The sequence below is a fragment of the Macadamia integrifolia genome, chromosome 6, assembly GCF_013358625.1.
Source record: "Macadamia integrifolia cultivar HAES 741 chromosome 6, SCU_Mint_v3, whole genome shotgun sequence".
Lineage (NCBI taxonomy): Eukaryota > Viridiplantae > Streptophyta > Magnoliopsida > Proteales > Proteaceae > Macadamia > Macadamia integrifolia.
Genome location: NC_056562.1, coordinates 32,136,739 through 32,144,474, shown reverse-complemented (window position 1 = coordinate 32,144,474; position 7,736 = coordinate 32,136,739). Strand labels below are relative to the sequence as shown.

The following is a 7,736-nucleotide window of genomic DNA, read 5'->3' as shown; positions in this document are numbered from 1 at the left end:
ACAATCATCGATATGCGCGTTCACCGCATTCACAGTTGTCACCGTAAAACTCCGACAAATCGGACAACTCATCACCACCTTCTCCTCCTCACCCGTCACTATAATCGCCTCAATCTTCTCAACCGGAAGCTTTTCCGACACACATCCGCTTCTCTCGCCAGTTGCTTCTAGAATCTTCTTACCGTTTTCATCATCATCAACAACATCAACATCAGACTTATTAGCAGGAAAATTAGAAGATTTAGATCTCATCGCCTCCACCTCATCCTTCCACCACCGATATTTTGGGCATTTCATCAACGGAAGCTTTGCCGCCAGCTCTTCTTTCTTCATCGCTTCTTTATCATGAAACGGTCAAGACTTCTCCACATTAACACTCCTCATCTTCGAAGCATACTCTCTGAAACACCACCGAATCACTCGTTAAAATATTAAAACCTGCAAAGAGATTCGAAACCAAAAAACCAAAATTAACGATTCTTACGTTCTACCTGATGGAGAAGCGTTTGATAGCAACAGCCATGGAGTCTCTTCCTGCTCGAGAGGAAGAGATCAGATCAAAGAAAACAAACTCTTCAAGCAAGAAAAAGAAAGACGAAAGAAAGATCCAGTCGATGTAGTAGTAGTAGTAGTCTTCATCAAAAATTCGAAATCAAATCAACAAATTCGAATCCACTGAGATAGGAGAGAGAGATGAGTCGAGCGACGAACAGAGAGAGAGAGTCGAGCGCGTGGAACAGATCGAGAGAGCAGGAAGCGACGAACAGAGGGAGAGTGAAGATAGCAGGGAGAGTCGAGGGAAAGAGCAAGTTCGAGCTTTTGGTTACAGAGAACCGAGAACCGAGAGGGAGAGTCGAGATCGAGAGAGAGAGAGAGGGCGAGAGAGAGAGAGTCGAAAGAGGATGGAGGGAAAATATTTCAGCTTTTATTTCAAAAAGATGAATCGATCCGGTTTGTTTTGGTTTGTTTTTCAATGGTTTGATTCAAAACGGTTTTCTCTTTGGTTTAAGATTGTATCATAGTAGACTAATCTGAGCCGCAAATATAGAATTTTACACGTGTCGCCTGCTTGGGGGGGAATTGCACAGAATTGTACAAGATCCGAATTTCAGACGATTTCTTCCCGATAACTACATATACTCAAATGATTATGACTTACGTTAGCAGAAAATAAAATTCTAGGATCCTCTGATCACTCAAATCCTATATTATCCAGTATGAAGGAATTTTTTTTTTTTTTACCCTTTTTACCATGTGGTGTTTCCGTTGATCAACTTTTATTTTGAGTGAAATTTCAAACTGCACTATGATTAAGGGCGTCAAAGTTCAGCCAGAATCGGTTGGACCAACCGAAATGATTGGTTTTGCCTGGATCAATCGAATCAAACCAAATCAAATTTTTGTCGTTTTGGATACAGGTTGGATTCTATGAAACTAGTAAAACAAGAAACCGAAAAGCAGACTAAACCTGATAAAACCAAGATTAGATTGATAGTAACTCAATAAGAAACCGAAAACCCAAAAAAGCCAGAATTTTCTCATTGATTTCCTAATATATAAATGTAAAATCAAACCAGACCGGAACGAACCTGATAGTATCCCGATTACAAACCAATACGAAAAAATTGATTAGAAACTGGACCAATCTGAAACTTTCGTAACAATTTGGTTTTGAATTGGCTTAATAATTGGCCGAAACCAGACTGAACAAGTTTGGCTCGAGACAAGCAAGGAAGGGTTGGTAACACTTCTAAGAAAATTGGGGCTCTACATGACCTGTGCATTGTTTATTTGTAACATAGGGCATGAGTGATACAGAGGATCCAAATCCATGTTGGATGCTAAGAACCAGACATGAATAACAACTGGATTAAATGATTAAACAGAGATCATTTTCAGATCCACATCTTAATCTCAGCTTCCATGCAACTTACAAAGATGAAGTCAACATCAACTGATTCTTACTTTTGTCCACTTCTATTTGCGAATATGTCTCTTAACAACAACAATAAGTCATCTGTTGTTTGGAAGTGTTTTTTGTTTCTTAATTATTAAGATCAACAAAAGATTTCCAAATGGATTAGATCGAATAATTGTTGATTAGACCCTTTGATTAAGTTGATATTTTATAATTCTCCAAAAGTAAAGGCTCATATCTTTGATGGTGCACCTTATTCGAAATTAGTGGATGATATCTCTTCAAAGGGTAATGTCACTTCCTTAGTTTAGTATTAGTTTGATTGATTAGAAACCTTTATTTAGTGCCTACCTCTATTTCTCACATGGACCTTTACTTTGGCTTAGGGCCTAAGTAGGAGCTAGATTCTTAATTGTGTGGTTAACAGTTAACCAACATAGGCAAGAACATCCAAGGCTTTGTTTGACTTTGAAGGCTTAATTATACTTCCTTAGCTTATAAGTATGTTTGTGAAGAAAGAATGGTATTTGACAAATCTTAATGCAAAAGGTTTTTTGCATGATTCTAACTTCTAGAAAAAATGCTTTAACAACACACTTAGTTGTACCATATGGAAGGATGAATTAATATTTTTTACTGTTACTTAGTTGTACCACATGGAGGGGTGAATTAATATTTTTCACTGTTCTTCGTGTCTATTAAATTTGGTTTCAATTTAACTTTGCACATGGCTGATATTTTGATTGTACCTCGCAAAACCATAACTTGTTTTTAATACAATTTAGTTCTTTATTAACTTGTTAAGTCTACTTAAATGTGAAGTTAAGGACCTAACTTGTTTTTCTACTGGTGGGCATTGCCCTTTTGACTCTTGCCTCATTTAGCTTAGCTCATTTTTTACTCTATGTATTAATGAAAAGGAAGAAGAGGGCACTGCAAAACCACATGGACACTTTCCTCTTTTTGGTATCCGACATTCACTTAGTTCCATTTGGTTGTAAGGAGAAAGGAAGGGAATGGAAGGGAGAATTTTTCTAACTTAAAAAAAAAAAAAAGGGGTTTTGTAACCTTTTAACCTACATGGTTATATCACTATCATTCTATATTTGATTATTAAATTTCATTTTATTTTGTGTCTAAAATTTATTGAATTTAAAAAGTAAAATAAAATTACATCTAAAAGTATCATTATTAAATATGATAGGAATATTAGGTAATTTATACAACCATGTTGAGTAATTTTTAGGTTTAATAGATTTCGCTTCCCTTCCCTTTAATCTCCCTTGGATTCAAATGGAACCTTTAAAAAATTCAACAATTTTCATGAAACCCAAGGGTGAATAATAAAAGAGAAACCTTATAAACATAATTGAAAAAGGAGAAAACATCCATATAAAAGAACCAAAAGAAGCTCCACCATTCTTGACAGCGATCAGGCTTTTTAGATTTCATCCAAAAAAATAATTAAAAAAAAAAATCAGGCGTTTTTAGGTATAGGCCTCTATGCTAAAATAGAAGCCATAAGGATTTCTAGGATTCAAACTTGTCATGTGAGCTTTTTGTTGATGGAGCTGTTTTCATGTTGTGATTAGTGTGGTGTGGGAGATTCCTCCTATAATGACAATATGGGGAATTTCTTCCCACTTTAAATAGGGTGAAATTTTTTAAACATGCATAGTAGGGGAGTGCACTACTTAAAGAGGGGAGATTGATTTTTTAAATAGGGGACAAATATGTCATTTCATGTGAGAAGGTAACAGAGAGATTGTCGGTCCAAAGAACATTTTTCAAAATAAATAAAGAAGAAAATTTTCTTTCACCAGTTGGTGAGGTTCACCACTTCATCCTAGGGTTCAAACCCCTATAGGGCTTTAGAACCTTCCCAAAATACCCCTTGATACCCACTACACGCATCTAAGGGCCACTTAGTGAATGGCTTCGCTTTTGACGTGGTCTTCGGGAAACTTGGTCCATAAATAAAAGGGAAAAAGTTAGTTGAGTCAACCATGGAGGGCATACTAGTACCTTCATTTCTCTCTTTCTCTATCTCTCTCGCTTTCATATGAAATGATCTCTTTACCTCTTGTGTACAAAACCATCTAGTCGCTTCTCATTGGGGCGCTTCCAGAATTCTCTTTCTAAAATACAATTAAGGGAAAAGGAACAGTAAAAGGCACCATGGACCCTACACCAAGACACATGGGATGACGAAATGACCATCCTAAGTAACATGGGAGACGAAAATTCTACCGTTGTTAATGCTTCCATGTGCGCACTCCCGTTGATCCCTATGTTGGTGCAGAAGCCACCTATCTTCTACTAAACCCTCTCCCTAAAATTAATTTGTCCCCTCTTGTAACTCATATATTTGACTGTCATAGTTCGATTGCGAACCCACAATTGATATTGAAAATAATAATACACCAATAATAATCATTTTCCTAATGCAACAACTCGAAAGTACCAAGCCTCCCAAGCTTAAAGGTGCGTTAACCTTAAAAAAGAAAAAAAACAAGAGGGGGGGGGGAATTATTAACATAATAAGGGTCTATTATTTATTCAAACATAACAAGACATCAAATACCCTCTTAAAACTACAATTTATAAGGGCAAAAGAGTGAAATCACAGGCACTGCTAAAAAAAAAAAGAAGAAGAAGAAGAGAAGAAAAGGCAAGAAGTTTCAGTAAATTCCCCAACTAAGGGTTAATCGTAATTGAACATAACCCCCCCTTATCCCTAAACCCTTGTCGTCTTCCCCTCCCTTGTTCCTCGACACCGTGCAGCCGTCGTAGTTGTCGGACTGCAACTAAGGTAAACATGGAAGACTATGCAGTGTATGGAAGGGCTGGATTGGACAAAGATAAAGTAATCTTAAGTATCAACGTTACTACATTCATAAATCCACATGTACTCCAAACATGATTAACCATGTTTCTGTGTTTGCTTCTACTGGAGAAGCCTCCAATTTTGACGAGGACCTATGACTTTCTTCAAAGGCTTATTACAGGGCTATTATCGAATATGGTGGAAGTACAGAGCTTGCATCTTTATACATTCAAGGAAATTTTCTGCAACCACAAGCCTTTGGAGTATTTAGCGTAGCATCAATAACAACTGGTTTTGTCATCCTTGATGAACATGGAGTTCCTTATGTGAGACTCTGGTAGTCATCATTTCCATTTTCTATGTTCTAGGAATATGTGTCTGAAAATTCCCGGCCTGTGTTACAGCAAGATGATCAACCTTGTGTTGGAGAAGTGGGTTTTTTTCCAGTATACATGGGAGCAACTGACAGATTGCTCAATGCTGATTGATCATAAGGAGGTCTACTTCAAAGGAATGCCAATGTACAAATGAATGGTAGGACGTTTGCTTTTATTTTCTGACTGGTTATCTCTGATTTATCTGTGTTAATGGCTTAATATATGTGCATATAGCTACCAAAGTTTTTTCTGATTTACTGGTCATTAATTCCACACAGAACACTTGAAGATGGAATTCTCAAGGGAGATCCAAAGCAACCTCAGTCCCTTGTTTAAGGTGTCCGCCCTTCGTTTGGGTTCTCTTGAGTATAAATTTCAATGGTTCCTATCCAATGAAACCTGACATAAATCCTTTTCATGATGAACAGGTGAGCCACGTTAGGATTATCATGGAGTTTCCAAGAACTGGTTCAAACAAGTTACTGAGGAGAGTTCTGAGGGACCAATAAAAACTGAACCTGCTTCTCGCAGTTGACTTTAGCTGTTATGGTGATTTTCCCATGTGATCAATCCCCTTTTTGCTCTGTTTTTATGATAGATGTGGTAAGTGGGAAACAGACAAGGAAGCAGCAGTCCGAATTGTAATCCTCTGTTCCATAGGTAAATCCGTAGCTTGAGGTTCAAATACAAAAAATTTGAGAAAGGTAAGTTTAAGAAATAAGATGAAATGACAAAAAAGTCTTTATAATTTCAATTGTGAATATATTTTGTAATTTTAATTTATAAAAAATAAAATGTCTCGTTTACCTTCAACTTAATTCATTCTTCAATGAAATTGTTCATTATAATTTAGTCTTTTTTTATCTTTTTGTTATTTTATCAAACATAATCAACCCTTGTTACACTAATAACTTCTAAAAAAAAAAAAGATATATTGTAGGATGATCTCAACCTAACCTCCTAATAATGAAAAAATCTCCACAAACTCAAGAGCAAAGATCTACTGTACAATAATTAAAGTGAAATAATCTATAAAGTACCAGTTGGAGTTCTAACGCAAAACCTTAAACCATTAGGTGGAGATGACTTGAAGGTATATTAAAACACACTAAAATTCCAAATGGAGATAACAGCCAATTTCTTTCTCTCTTTTGTAGAGGATGTGTACACGTATCAAAGCTTTGTTATTTAGGTTGGGTGGAGGTGGTGGTGGATATGTGGTGCTGACTGCTGATTTGGATCCACGTTTAAGTAGGATTGGTTTTAGCTCCTTATGATTCTTATCCTACTCATATAGGTTTTATTTATTTGTTTGTTTTTCTATATAGATGGATTTATATTCTTAAGACAAAGTGAGACTACCCGTTACATCAATATGAACTGGATAATGTATATCTTGAATACCTATTCATAGATAAAGATTATGGAGCAGAGAAAGAAATTTCTCAAACCATTGCTTTCATTGAGTATCCAATAAAATAAGATAATTAAAACTGGTCTCTTTCTTCTTTATTGGCTTCTGTCTTTCATGGGTAGGGTTTGCTTTATGGATAGTTAAATGGGTTTGTGTAATCCTATTCAAGTATCCAACCACTTGGGCAAAAAGCTGATAATAAGAGGTTGGAAGAATAGTATAATGCCAAAGAGAAATTTGGTCCACTTTGAATATATTAAGAAGAATCCATGGTGGCCCCAACTGAGAAAATAAAAGAGTAAAATAAGTAATGGCCCTTTCTTTTCCACTTTATTTGTTCTTTTGATATTTTCCTTTTGGGAGAGGAAGAGGGGGAGAGATTTTTAGTTAGTGTATCATGTATGATTGGAACGTGTTCAATTAATATATTATATATATATATATATATATATAAAAAAAAAAAAAAAACATGTTGAATTAGATTATGTTAGGCTTAAGCCCTCAAAACAATAAAATGTAATTAAAATAAGGATTAGTTAAGTTAGAAAATTTTAATTAAAATATGAGAAGAGGGATGTTACTAGTCTATATTCCCCACACCCGGACATAGCCTATGGTTTTAGGAGAATAGTAGCAGTTTTTTCATATTCTCCTGAAACAAGAGGACCATGTTTGAGTGTAGGGGACGCACATCGTTAGGATTCTTTCTTCGTTAAAATATTAAGTTGGACCTTTATTACATCCCAAAGTTTTTTAGCAAAAAATAAATAAATATGTTAAGGGTCTTAATTGATTGGTTCAGTCTGATATTGATTGGATTGATGAGTTTTAATCTATTACTTAACCAACCCAAATCAAACCATTAAAGAAGTTTTTTGGTTTTGATTTAATATACTCTGTTTCTTATCCATTTGTAATTAGTCTACTATTGAATTCACCCTTTTTCAGTTTCAATTTTTAAATGTATACATAAAGAAATCAGAGATGTTTTTTGGGGGGATTGGGTTACGTCTCCTAACATGTTATTATTAGTCTTTGTTTCTTATCAAGTTTGATCTAGTTTTAGTTTTGATTGATGCCTTTGAACTTATCAGTTTGGTGGACCCAACCGGTTCAAGCTGAATTTTGACACCCTTGCGTCAGAGATGATCTCCATCCAATTATTTTATCTTTTTTTTTTTTTTTTAATGAGAGTATTCT

General features: G+C 35.4%; 1 long non-coding RNA gene across 1 annotated transcript; it reads left to right on the top strand.

Moving 5' to 3' along the window:
• The first annotated feature begins 4,450 nt into the window (after positions 1-4,450).
• LOC122080828 lies at positions 4,451-5,820 on the top strand. The gene is made up of 4 exons (XR_006140920.1): positions 4,451-5,071; positions 5,150-5,279; positions 5,401-5,459; positions 5,551-5,820. It is a non-coding gene; the product is annotated as an uncharacterized LOC122080828 (long non-coding RNA).
• The last annotated feature ends 1,916 nt before the right edge of the window (positions 5,821-7,736 follow it).